Here is a 14,400-nt window from a genome sequence, read left to right as displayed (position 1 = left end):
TAAAAAAGGAATTTTGGAGAGTTAATTTTTCAATTCCCCTCTACAGTGAAGAAAAACGTAAGAAATATTGAGAATATTCGTGTTTGAATTATTAATCTTACCCTTTCGGTCATATATATATATATATATATATATATATATATATATATATATATATATATATATATATATATATATATATATATATATATATATATGACTGAAAACTCACACCCCAGAAGTGACTCGAACCCATACAGCCAGGAGCAACGCAACTGGTAACTACAGGACGCCTTAATCCGCTTGACCATCACGACCGGACATAAGGAAGTGATAGCCGAAGCTATTTGAACCACTTCCCCGCCGGCACTTGGATGGTAATCTTGGGCATAGCATTTTATCAAATCACCTCATTCTTTGGGGCACACGAGATGAACACAAATGCGAACAAGTCTGAATGGTCCCCAGGACTATATGCAACTGAAAACTCACACCCCAGAAGTGACTCGAACCCATACTGCTAGGAGCAATGCAACTGATATCTACAGGACGCCTTAATCCACTTGACCATCACGACCAGACAAAAGGAAGTGATAGCCAAAGTTATTTGAACCACTTCCCCACCGGCACTCGGATGGTAATCTTGGGCATAGCATTTTATCAAATCTTCTCATTCTTTGGGGCACACGTGCGGAACACAAATGCGAACAAGCCTGAATGGTCCCCAGGACTATATGCGACTGAAAACTCACACCCCAGAAGTGACTCGAACCCATACTGCCAGGAGCAACGCAACTGGTATCTAATCACGCCTTAATCTGCTTGACCATCATGACTGGACAAAAGGAAGTGATAGCCGAAGTTATTTGAACCACTTCCCCGCTGGGACTCGGATGGTAATCTTGGGCATAGCATTTTATCAAATCACCTCATTCTTTTGGGCACACGTGAAGAACACAAATGCGAACAAGCCTGAATGGTCCCCAGGACTATATGCGACTGAAAACTCACACCCCAAAAGTGACTCGAAGTGTGAGTTTTCAGTCGCATATAGTCCTGGGGACCATTCAGGCTTGTTCGCATTTGTGTTCCTCACGTGTGCCCCAAAGAATGAGGTGATTTGATAAAATGCTATGCCCAAGTACTAAAGAGGCACCCTTCTTGAGCCCGGATGGGCACATGTATAAGCAAGTAGATGGGGTCGCCATGGGTTCTCCCCTAGATGTCCTGTTTGCGAACTTCTACATGGGTACCATCGAACAAAAGGTCTTAGTCGACATGAACTTGAAACCGGCCATATACTGCAGGTATGTTGACGACATTTTTACACAGGTACCTGATGTCAGACATATGCAGGAGCTGAAGGAGGCATTTGAGCGGAATTCTGTGTTGCATTTCACTTACGAGATGGAGAAGGGTGGGTAGCTGCCCTTACTAAATGTAACAATCAGGGAAAGGAGCAGAGGTTTCCACACTGCAGTCTACACTAAGGAAACAAACATAGGAATGTGCCTCAGTGCCAACAGTGACTGCCCAGACAGGTACATTGAGGAGTGTCGTTAACGCTTATGTCGACCGTGCTCTCAGTCACAGCTCAGGATGGAAGCAAGTCAATGAAGAACTCTGAAGGATAAGGCAGGTCCTAGTCAACAACGGCTTCTCCAATGGTTTCGTTGAAGACATCATAAGCAGGAAGGTGAAACGCCATGCAACCTCTGAAGAGACAACTAACACAACACCTGTACCCCCTATTAGACTATTTTACAGGAACTTCTTTTCCACAGCTCATAAAACGGAGGAAAGGGTTCTGAAAGATATTCTTAATAGAAACGTTATCCCTACAGACAAAAATCAGAAGATACAATTGACGATCTACTATAAAACTAAGAAAACAGCCAACCTACTCATGAGAAACTCTCCAGACACAAAGCAGAACGCTTTAAAAGAGACCAATGTCGTCTATGCCTTCAAATGCCCACTTGGGGACTGTAAGCCTCAAAGAATTCAGTATATAGGCAAGACAACAACATCTCTTTCCAGGCGATTAACGATGCATAAGCAACAGGGCTCCATTATGGAATATATAATCTCTTACCATAACCAGACCATCACCAGAGAAGTCTTAACAAAAAAAACGGAAATCATCGATAGACACAGCGATAGCAGGCAGCTAGATATATGCGAGGCACTACACATTAAGAAGTCGACACCAGCAATCAATTAATGCACAACTATATTCTACCCACTTCAAGACTCCACACCAATATGGAAGCATCAAGAAATATGGGCCAATAGGCCCTTTGCAGTTACTTCCATTCATCCCTTTAACTTACAAAATATTATACCCATTGTTTCGTGTTCTGTCTTGTGATGAAAGTTTGTTTTCACCTCATCCAAAACTGTTGTAACATATCACCTCACCCAAATGCAGGTATAAAAAATCGAAGATGTTTAAGCTCTGTTCAGTTATAGTTGTGTGTGTGTAAACTAAAGTCTTTGAAAATGTAATAAGTTTTACGAAACGCACTCAAGTGTCGCGTCAGACTAGAAATAAAAATGAATTTTGGAAAATTGATTTTTCAGTTACCATCAACAGTGAAGAAAAATGTAGGAAACATTGAGAAAATTCGTGTTAGAATTAATAATCTTACTTTTTCGGTCATATTAATATATATATATATATATATATATATATATATATATATATATATATATATATATATATATATATATATATATATATATATATATATATATATATATATATATATATTGTGACGATAATCTCTTTCAAGAGAGATTGAGCCTGCTCTTCTCTATATCAGTCACGTCATTCTACAAGTACAAGATGCTACATTAAAGATACGTCCACCAGTAGCACAAAACGTTTTGCCCAGGAAGCAAAGCGTACCCTGCACCACCCGTCACGCCGGCTCACCGCCCGTCGTCAACGAGCTAACTACCCATTCTCCGCCTGCCTGCTCCTGATTGGATAGTGTATCGTCGACAGCACATCTGCACCTGCACTCACGCCCTCTACCTGAGTCGACGTCTGGGCCAGCTCAAGCCGTCCTCCTCAGAATATTCCTGTGCTCTTAGAAGTTGACATCTCTCTCTGGTATACTAAGCCCTGGCTGTCATATACTAAGGGAGGTAGCAGCTATAGCCAATATTCTCAGCACCTGATTATTATTGCACTGCACATTATTTTATTGTAGAGTAAATTTTCATATCTAGTAATTATTCATGTTGTTTTGTTTGTTGACTTGTTTTGAATTTTACGTCAGCCAAGGGATTGTCTTTGTTCATATCTTGTTTTCTAAAGTAATTAAAATTTCATTGTTTATATTTTGTGTTTTACGTGTCTTCCCATTACCTTACCACAGACAAACAGGCAAGCAGTCTCTTTTTTTTGTAAGTGTGACCAGGCATTGACACCTGCCATTGGAGGACTGCCGAACATCAACACTCCAACACTTTACCGTCACATTTCATGGGGGCCTGTCCAGGAACTTCACTCAGGTACTAGTACCAGAACGTAAATTTGTGGTAAGCGTACTTGGCTTTGGTACAGTTGCTTTTCACTATTTTCAATATTCAATTTTATTTTCATATGGTGCTGTGTGTATTGTGCATTCCGAGAGTAGCATATGGTGAAGGTGAGACAACTTTGGATTACGTGGTGACTGTAGGCCTCAGTCATTCTCTTAATTGGTAATCTCTCCCTCCGTGTTATTACTCGTGTTTACCACCTTTTGTCCCTAGGATATTTCTCATATTTTTGGCAGATCATCATTTACCCTGGTGCTTTGGTCTGTCCCCGGGTCAAGAGCACCTAATCTTCTGCAATCCGACTGTAGGAGGATAAAGAGGGCCATAGTTCCTCTAGCACGAACTTTGTTGCTGAATTGGGACCTCAGCAGCAGTTCTCGTCACCAGTTGACACCTCGCACCCCTACACGTCGGTCAGAGATGATGATATTTACTTAGGTAGGGAATTAGCTTTCTTTTTTCAGAGCACAAAAGTTCGCTAACTCTGTAAGTATCATATTTCCTTTCAGTGGGGAAAACTTGCTTATGTCCTATAGAGACTCGGCAAGGTACGCCTACATTCTTGGACTACCTAATTCACTTTTGAGGCAATTAAATGTTTCATTTGTTTTAGAAACTCAGTTTCGCTTACTTAGTAGGATTTTCTTGCCCTTATCCTCTTACATTGAGTACCGGGTACAAGATTTCCTGCGATCTTGATTTTATTAATCATTTACCATCTTGAAATTAGCATTAATTGTTAATGATTCCACAGGATAGGTACCAGTTGCCACGTTGTCCTGTTTCTGACATTCACCATATCACAACAGTATATTCGTTGTACATTTATTTGCTAATTTCACCATGTTTCGTCTCCAAGCTTTCCGTGCAGATCCAGCAGGTGAAATAGGGACTTTAAGTCGTGCCAAGAGGACCGAATTACAAACTCTTGCACATGAGTATCAACTAGATGTTCCCCATGGAGCCAACAAAAATGAACTGAATAACCTGTTACTGGATCATCTCTTAGAGGAAGGTAAGATTGACTCTGAAACTCACGAAACTTACTCTATTGCAGATAAACCTGATTTGGCAGCTATGAAACTCAAACTAGAACTTGCCAAGATCGAGCGAGAGCAGCAAAGGAAAGCCCTAGAACAAGAAAAAGAAGCTCTACAACTGAGGAAAGAGGAAGCCGCCTTGAGGAAAGAGGAAGCTGCAATCAGGAAAGAAGAACAGGAACGTGAAGTCGCCCTCAAGGAACCTGAAACTGCAATACTCCGTGAGCGTGAGCGAGTACAGCTTGAAGCAAAACATCGTAACCTGGAGATGCAACGCGAGCATGATAATCAGCAAGCTGCTATGGTTATAGAATGTCGTCAACAAGAACTCGCGTCGGAAACTACACACCACACTCAACGCCAGCAAGCTACCGCCAGTCTTCCAGTAAGTTTCAATATCTCCCATTCAAGTAAGTTAATGCCACCATTCGTAGAGACAGAGGTCGACGTATTTTTTGCCACCTTTGAGACCCTTGCTAATCAACTTAGCTGGTCTGCCGACCAATGGGCTACCCTTCTCAGAGTACATCTTACAGGTAGAGCTGCAGTTACTCTCAGTACTTTGGCGTCTGAGAATGACTACCAGACCCTGAAGCAAGCAGTGTTGGACGCCTACCTTCTCTCCACCGAAAGCTACCGACGAAAATTCCGTGACCACCTAAAGGCAAGTACCACTACCTTTCTAGAATTTGCTAATACCAAAAGGAGATATTTTATGAAATGGCTGGAAGCAGCACATGTCTCTACCTTTGCAGAACTCTTCAACCTCATGCTAGTTGAAGAACTCTTGAGGCGTGTGCCTCCTCCTGTCCGTTTATATTTAGCAGATAAAGAAGAAACCGACTACCTGAAGTGTGCTTAGTCGGCTGACACTTACAGCCTCATCCACCGGCTGACACCAGAACCACCTTCCAGTAAGAAGTCTTGGTAGAGTTACGAGAAAGTGAGTACTGATCAAGCTATCTCGCAATTGTACTGTAAGTATTGTAGACTCTATGGACATACCATAGATAAATGTGGTAAGTCTCAATACAAAGGTAATACCGAATCCACTAAACCCAAACAGACTCCTCCTAAGTCCGGTAAGCCTGTGATGAATGTTGGTGTTCATGTTAATGATCTTTCTCTCTTTAGTAAGCACCTGTGTCCTGGAACTGTCTCTACCAACGGTTCAGATCCGGAGGGACGTTTCAAACTGAAGATCTTGAGGGACACAGCGGCTCTTCAATCAATCATTTTGAAATCAGCTGTGCCCAACATCGCCTACACCGGAGAAACTGTCTTCATCACTGACCTCACTGCTACCACTCCTTATCCACTCGCCAGAGTCCACCTGGATTGTCCCTTCGTGACCGGTGAAGTCCAAGTCGCCGTCAGGGAAAAGCCTTTTCCCATGCCTGGAGTGCAACTTCTCCTGGGCAACGACTTGGCAGAAGACCTGCAACCGACCAACCTGATCGTCATGGACAAACCCCAGGTGTGTACCTCTGTAATGGATAATCCCATCTTTGAGTATGTTCCAGCAAAGGTTCAAGAGAGTGATGAAGTTTCTCCTCCGGTTTTGGTGACCACCCGTGCACAAGCTGCACGACCACAGCCAGCTGACTCTACTGCTACCGCTGTCCCTCAAGACCCTCTGAAACTACCCCCGAATCTTACCACGTTGGAGTTCCGTAAGTTACAGAGGGAAGATCTTACCTTGACACCATTATTCTCCAGGCTGAGACTCAACCTGACAGTATACCTGGGTTCTTTCTAGAGAACGAGTTGCTCTACCGCAGATACAGACCCAGTAAACGGAAGGAGGAGGACGATTGGGCCAACGTCAAACAACTAGTGATTCCTGCCAGCCTGCGGCCCACTATTCTACACTTGGCCCACGGAGCACTTTCGCACTACGGTTTTAACAAAACCTACCACGGAATCCGTCAAGACTACTACTGGCCAGGTATGGTAAATAGCGTCAAACAGTACGTCAAACAGTGTCATACATGTCAGATGGCAGGTAAACCGAACATCTCTATCCCCAGACCACCACTGACACCCATCCAGGTGCCTGCGGAACCTTTCCACAGACTTATTATAGACTGTGTTGGTCCTTTACCTCGGACCAGTTCTGGCAATGCCAATATACTAACCATCCTGTGTCCTACCACCAAATTCCCCATAGCAGTTCCAGTAAAGAACATTACGGCTGCTACTGTGGTGAAACACTTATTGAAGATCTTCACCCAGTATGGATTTCCAAGGGAGGTTCAGAGTGACTGTGGCACCAACTTCACCAGTGATCTCTTCAAGAGGACACTGGAAGAGTTCAACATCACACAGGTATTGTCCAGCCCCTATCATCCTGCTTCACAGGGTTCTCTTGAGCGTAGTCATCAGACAATTAAAGCCCTCCTGAAGAAGTTTTGTAATGAAACCTCTAAGGATTGGGATATGCAAATTGACCTGATAATGTGTATCTTTAGAAGTCTTCCCAATGAGTCCCTAGGAGTATCTCCTTATGAGATGCTCTATGGACATAAGTGCCATACTCCTCTCAAAGCTTTTAAAGACTCTCTACGTGATACCACCTTCAGTGAGCATCAGAATGTGCCTCAGTTTCTTCAAAACCTACAACACATTCTAGAGAGGGTACATAACTTTGCTAAGGATAACCTATTGAAAGCCCAGGAGAGGATGAAGACTCATTACGACCAGACCAGCAAAGTAAGGAAATTTAAACCGGGAGACTTCATGCTAGCATACTTCCCTATCCCAGGTTCTCCCTTGCAAAAACAGGTTTTCAGGGCCCTACCGCATCAAGGAGTGCAGAAACAACCACAACTACGTTCTAGAGACTCCAGATAGGCGGCGAAAGACCCAGTTGTGCCACGTCAACCTCCTGAAGCTATATAACGGTACTCCTCCCACTGTGTTAGTAACATATTCTACCTTTAAAGGTCCATACATCCACAGTGAGACCTTCCCTGCTTCTCCTCCCGAAAGCACTGACACTGAGTCAGCGCTTTCCAATTCGGAAATCCTCCCTAATCTTCATAACTATTTTCAGGACCATAATAGTGCTCCTTTGCCATATTCTAATCCAATTCTCACCACGCCAGATATGACGAAGCCTTTCATCCTCCATGTCGACGCCAGTGGTACTGGCATCGGGGGTGACCTAATGAAACAACGAGGCGAGGAGAATATACCTGTTAGCGACCACAGCTACAAGGAACTACAGCACAATCGACAGGTGCTACTCATCGTCCTGAACTTGCATCACTTCAAACAATACCTGAAAAGTGCTCGGTCTACCACCATCTACACGGACCACAACACTCTACAAGATTTCAACCTGGAGATCTTCTACATCAAGGGTTCTGACAAAATCATAGCCGACGCCCTCTCCAGAGTCTATGAAGTAGAGGCAACTCCACCTATCACTCTACCACATGAAGACGTAATTTCTTCCGGAACCGCAGGCTTCGGGGGAGAGTTGTGACGATAATCTCTTTCAAGAGAGATTGAGCCTGCTCTTCCCTATATCAGTCACGTCATTCTACAAGTACAAGATGCTACATTAAAGATACGTCCACCAGTAGCACAAAACGTTTTGCCCAGGAAGCAAAGCGTACCCTGCACCACCCGTCACGCCGGCTCACCGCCCATCGTCAACGAGCTAACTACCCATTCTCCGCCTGCCTGCTCCTGATTGGCTGGTGTATCGCCGACAGCACACCTGCACCTGCACTCACGCCCTCTACCTGAGTCGACATCTGGGCCAACTCAAGCCGTCCTCCTCAGAATATTCCTGTGCTCTTAGAAGTTGGCATCTCTCTCTGGTATACTAAGCCCTGGCTGTCGTATACTAAGGGAGGTAGCAGCTATAGTCAATATTCTCAGCACCTGATTATTATTGCATTGCACATTATTTTATTGTAGAGTAAATTTTCATATCTAGTAATTATTCATGTTGTTTTGTTTGTTGACTTGTTTTGAATTTTACGTAAGCCAAGGGATTGTCTTTGTTCGTATCTTGTTTTCTAAAGTAATTAAAATTTCATTGTTTATATTTTGTGTTTTACGTGTCTTCCCATTACCTTACCACAGACAAACAGGCAAGCAGTCTCTTTTTTTTTTGTAAGTGTGACCAGGCATTGACACCTGGCATTGGAGGACTGCCGAACATCAACACTCCAACACTTTACCGTCACAATATATATATGTTGTACCTAGTAGCAAGAACACAGTTCTTGATCTACTATGCAAGGCCCGATTTGCGTAATAAGGCAGACATCTCCCGTCACGCAGGGTGCAATCGCACCTCCACAGATATCCAGTATCAGCTCTTGATACTGGTAATGGCTCAAAAGAGCCACCACTTATGGGCTATTCATGCCCGTGCCACCTTTTGGGTGGCCTAATCTTCATCAAGCTTTAATAAGGCAAGTTTTCCAGAATTTCAATATTTTTCTCATTTTTTCTTATGAAATGATAAAGCTATTCATTCCATTATGTATGATGTATTTTTTTAAATTTTAGTTAAAACTTTAAATCGGGCCTTGCATAGTGGGCCAAGAAGTGCGTTCTATATATATATATATATATATATATATATATATATATATATATATATATATATATATATATATATATATATATATATATATATATATATATATATATATATATATATATATATAATATAATTGGCTGTTGATTGCTGGTGTTGACTTCTTGATGTGTAGTGCCTCGCAAACGTCAAGCCGCCTGCTATCGCTGTATCTATCGATGATTTCTGTGTTGTTTACTAGACAACACAGAAATCATCGATAGATACAGCGATAGCAGGCGGCTTGACGTTTGCGAGGCACTACACATCAAGAAGTCAACACCAGCAATCAACAGCCAAATATATATATATATATATATATATATATATATATATATATATATATATATATATATATATATATATATATATATATATATATATATATATATATATGTCGTACCTAGTAGCCAGAACTCACTTCTCAGCCTACTATTCAAGGCCCGATTTGCCTAATAAGCCAAGTTTTCCTGAATTATTATATTTACTATAATTTTTTTCTTATGAAATGATAAAGCAACCCTTTTCTCTATGTATGAGGTCAATTTTTTTTTATTGGAGTTAAAATTAATGTAGATATATGACCGAACCTAACCAACCCTACCTAACCTAACCTAACCTATATTTATAGGTAAGGTTAGGTTAGGTAGCCAAAAAAAGCTAGGTTAGGTTAGGTTAGGTAGGTTAGGTAGACGAAAAAACATTAATTCAGGAAAACTTGGCTTATTAGGCAAATCGGGCCTTGAATAGTAGGCTGAGAAGTGCGTTCTGGCTATTAGGTACGACATATATATATATATATATATATATATATATAATTAGGACAGTACCCGGTGTTTACCGCATCTGTCCATCTATCTATCCATCCATATGTCTATTGTTTGTCTCTATTTCTATTGCTCTCTGTGTCTATCTCTTTTATATACAACATAATTATCTAACATGCCGGTGGCAACCTTGCCTCTTACAAATTACGTCGGTTTTCTCTCGTATGCGCTAGGGCCAAAAAAAGGCTATAATTTGAAAATGAAAAATAATTGGAAAAAATTGGTATATTTCAAAATAACAAGCCAAGGGTCCTCTGGTGGGTTAGGAGGGCAGGAGGTTATCTTAAGGTTTCAAAATGTCACGAAGACCGTTAATTGAAAGTGTTCTCTCCTATGCTAACAGAATAAGCCGGAGGACCCAAACAGAAAACGGGACAGAACGACACTCGCGTGAGCCGATTCTTTTAAAATTATGTCCTATTTTAGTCAGAGTGCGCATACGAGCGAAAAGCGACGTAATTTGTAAGAGGACGGGTTGGTCACCAGTGAGTGGAGCTCAGTGCTGTGGAATACTAAAAAAAAAATTACCCTTTACTCCTGTAAAGAGACCATTGACACTGCATTAAGATCGTGTGTTTGATGCGAGTACGCAACCCGTTCTCACACTTTCTTACTGTTAATATTGACTTATTAAATAAGTGCATATGTGACATACTAATTTATCGTGAATATTTTAGTTTACCTTGAAAAGCTTCATAGAAAACACCGACCTTACCTAACCTTCTTAGTATGTTAAGATAAGCATCTTATTCCTTCGTAATTACAATTATTACTTAACCTATACCTATAATAGGTTAAGTAATAATTGTAATTAAGAAGCAATAAGATGCTTATCTTAACATAGTAAGAAGGTTAGGTTAGGTCGGTGTTTTCTATTAAACTTTTCAAGGTAAACTAAAATATTCACAATAAATTAGTATGTCACATATGCACTTATTAATAAACCAATATTGACTCTAAGCAAGTGCGAGAACGGGTTGAGTACGGGCACATTACTGAAAGCAGGATCTGTTTTTAATTCCCCGAGATCAGTGAGTAATGGTGCATATTACAATAAGAAATAATTTCATCCATTACAGAAATAATCTCTGACAAAACTGCCTAGGCCAGCAGAATGATTTGCATTCAATATTTTATATTTGTTACTAATTTAAAGTGTTCTCTGATGCTCTCCCACCAATAACTGTAATTGTATCAATGTACCCAGAATGTAATCAGCACCGTTGTTTACGAACACACTAGGAAAGATAAACGAACTGAACAGTCTCCGGGTGAAAAACGTTTCTCCAACACGTTGCCAATCACCTGTCGTTTTGCAGTCATAAAAAAGATATTGCACCTGCACTCTCCATTTTCCACGCCATTAGATGAGCAAGCGTGAAACCGTATTGGGTTTGTAAAGTATTTGTTTATGATTTGTTGTCGCTGACACGTTGCATGGTGTTGTCACCTCTGGCTGTGTGGCAACACTGCACGACGCAGTACTAGTACACCCCCACCAGGTCCTTATGTGGGGGTACTTTATTGTTCTTAATGTTTTACAATCAGAGAGAGAGAGAGAGAGAGAGAGAGAGAGAGAGAGAGAGAGAGAGAGAGAGAGAGAGAGAGAGAGAGAGAGAGAGAGAGAGAGAGAGAGAGAGAGAGAGAGAGAGAGAGAGACAATAATGATATGCACAGAACAGTTCCATTCCATCTTGTCTCAAAAGAACTGACGCTTTTGTACATTTATAAAAATTTCATAACCATTTCAAATTAGTTTTTCTTCCAAATATAAATCTGCGATATAAGTTTAATCATAATTTAAACTGGCAGCTTCCTACCGTCAGGAGGCTGACACCCAGCGTCACTCATCCGCCACTTGGCATTTTTATCTTCGCAGCTACTCATAAATGATTTTAATAATAGCCTTACCTCTCTGAAGCATTCATCTTATTTTTCAAAAACAAACGAAACCTACTTTTTTCTGTATCAAACCTTTTACCTTCGTAACTCTAGTGATAACAGTAACTTGTGATTATTACTTGAATAAGTATTCCTCTTATATCACTTGAAGCTATATTGGCAGACCTTTCGAATATCAATGGGAGAAGGTTATGCTAATTTTATACTGTTCATTGGTGTGCACTCTTTTGAGTATTGTAGATAGTTTGAGTCATCGAATGGACAACCCGGAACCAGTTCACCGCCGAGAATCATTATTTTGTTTTCTTTCTGCATGGATATTCCTGCGCGGGCCCCAAGCCTCTGGCCGGCCCACTAGCCGAAAATCGAGGATGATACCAAGTCTGATAAATATGTCCTGCAAAAACGGCTTAAAGAAAACTAAATTTATCTTCTTCTCAAACGAAGAAAAATAGGAGGTTATCAAATACAGTTTCACTTCTCACGGACAAACATAACGCAGAGCATTGGTTTTAAAATGATAGGATAACGATTTCACTTCAATGTTGTTAAATGCTTCTTCTGTATGCATGAGATTACATTTGAAACAGGGTACCAGGAAGTATAATGATAAGGTAGCTCGGAAAATAAATTAAACAATCACTTATCAGATCCGTATCTCTACATCTTTATAAAGTGACTAAGGATTAAATAAGCAATCGATCGACACACAATCGACTTGATAATGGTAGTACAGGATGGTCCAAAACGCCGTCGTCTCTTCACTTTCTAGTGTGTGGTTTGATCAACATTTTTCAGCCACGTTATTGTGACTCCTCATCTGCATTAAATAAGCAAACATCCTAGTTTAAATCTAATGGTCTGTTCATATCTGTAAATATATGTAAACATTCGTAACATTTACAATATTCATGAACTTAAATTTTACGTATTGTGAATCACGTTCAATTACATCATTTGGTTTGTAAAACAATAGATAAACTAAATTTTATAACAAATCCAAATATATAAAACAAATCAAGACGAATCATACCATTTATATATCAGGGGCAATATTTTTGTTTTTACACATCACCATACGATACTCCATAATACTCGTCTTCGAAATAATGTTCTGAATAATCTCATAATACCCTTTAAAGAACACCATATACTATTTTGTGATATGTTAAATATACAGATGACTTCAGCTACTGGAGAGTTATTTAGGCAGCGACACTAGTTTACTGACCAACATAATCCAGGATAATAGTATACTCCAGTACACCTCTCAATGTTTATATTATTTGCTTCATGTAATAATTCTAGTGGACAGAAATAATAAAACCAGCTGGAGTTGAATACCAGGAGCTGCCACTGTGTAGTGAGTAGGATAGCGCGGAGAAGCGGTGAAGTGGAGGGAGGAAGGGCTTGACGCGGCTTTGTTTAATGTTGCATGCGCTCAACAGATGGTGGTGATGTAGGCGTCCGCTCAGTGTTAAAGTCACAGAATACGACTGAATGCTTTTCTTGATGGAGTGTTGAAGGTGAGGGTGATTCTGGAAGGTGCATTGTGGTAAATGTTTATTTTTCGTTTTGTTCTTACCATTATTATCTTATGAACATAAGAATAAAGGTAACTGCAGAAGGCTTATTGGCCCATACGAGGCAGCTCCTATTTATAAGCACCCAATCCCTCTCATATATATGTCCAACCCACGCTTGAAACAATCAAGGGACCCCACCTCTACCACGTTATGCGGTAATTGGTTCCACAAATCAACAACCCTGTTACCGAACCAGTATTAACCCAAGTCTTTCCTAAATCTATATTTATCCAATTTATACCTATTGTTTCGTGTTTTGTCTTGTGTTGACACTTTTAATACACTAAATATCCCCCTCTGTTATGTCCATTCATCCACTTGTACACCTCTATCGTGTGACCCTCTTTAACACTTCGCCTTTCCAGTGAATGCATTTTAAGCCTTGTTAATCTTCCTTCATATGACATGTTTTAATTTGGGGACTGGTTTCAAATTCACTTTGAAAGCTGGCCACATTCAAGTGAATTTAAATACATCTATAGTACGGCTATTAAAAGTTAACTGCATAATCTAAATGGGGCCTAACCAGAGCAAGATATAGCTTAAGAACCACACCAGGTGCCTTGTTACTAACGCTTCGATTAATAAATTCCAGTGTCCTATTTCTCTTATTATGAACCTTTATGCATTGATATTTTGGTTTTTAATTCTTACTAATCATAACTCCCAGATCCCTTTCGCAATCCGACCTTACAATCTCAACACCATCTAGCTCGTATCTAGTAACTCTATAATTGTTACCTAGCCTCAAAACCTTACATATGTTAGCATTAAACTGCATCTGCCAATCTTTTGACCATTTCAAAACCATAATTTAAATTGTCTTGAAGTGATAGTGAGTCTTTTTTCCGTGTTTATTCCCTCCCCCCCCATTTTTGTATCAGCGGCAAATTTGCAAATGTTGCTGCTCAATC

Source organism: Procambarus clarkii, chromosome 23, assembly GCF_040958095.1.
Source record: "Procambarus clarkii isolate CNS0578487 chromosome 23, FALCON_Pclarkii_2.0, whole genome shotgun sequence".
Lineage (NCBI taxonomy): Eukaryota > Metazoa > Arthropoda > Malacostraca > Decapoda > Cambaridae > Procambarus > Procambarus clarkii.
The sequence above is the reverse complement of the archived record's forward strand: the minus strand, read 5'-3'. Positions refer to the sequence as shown.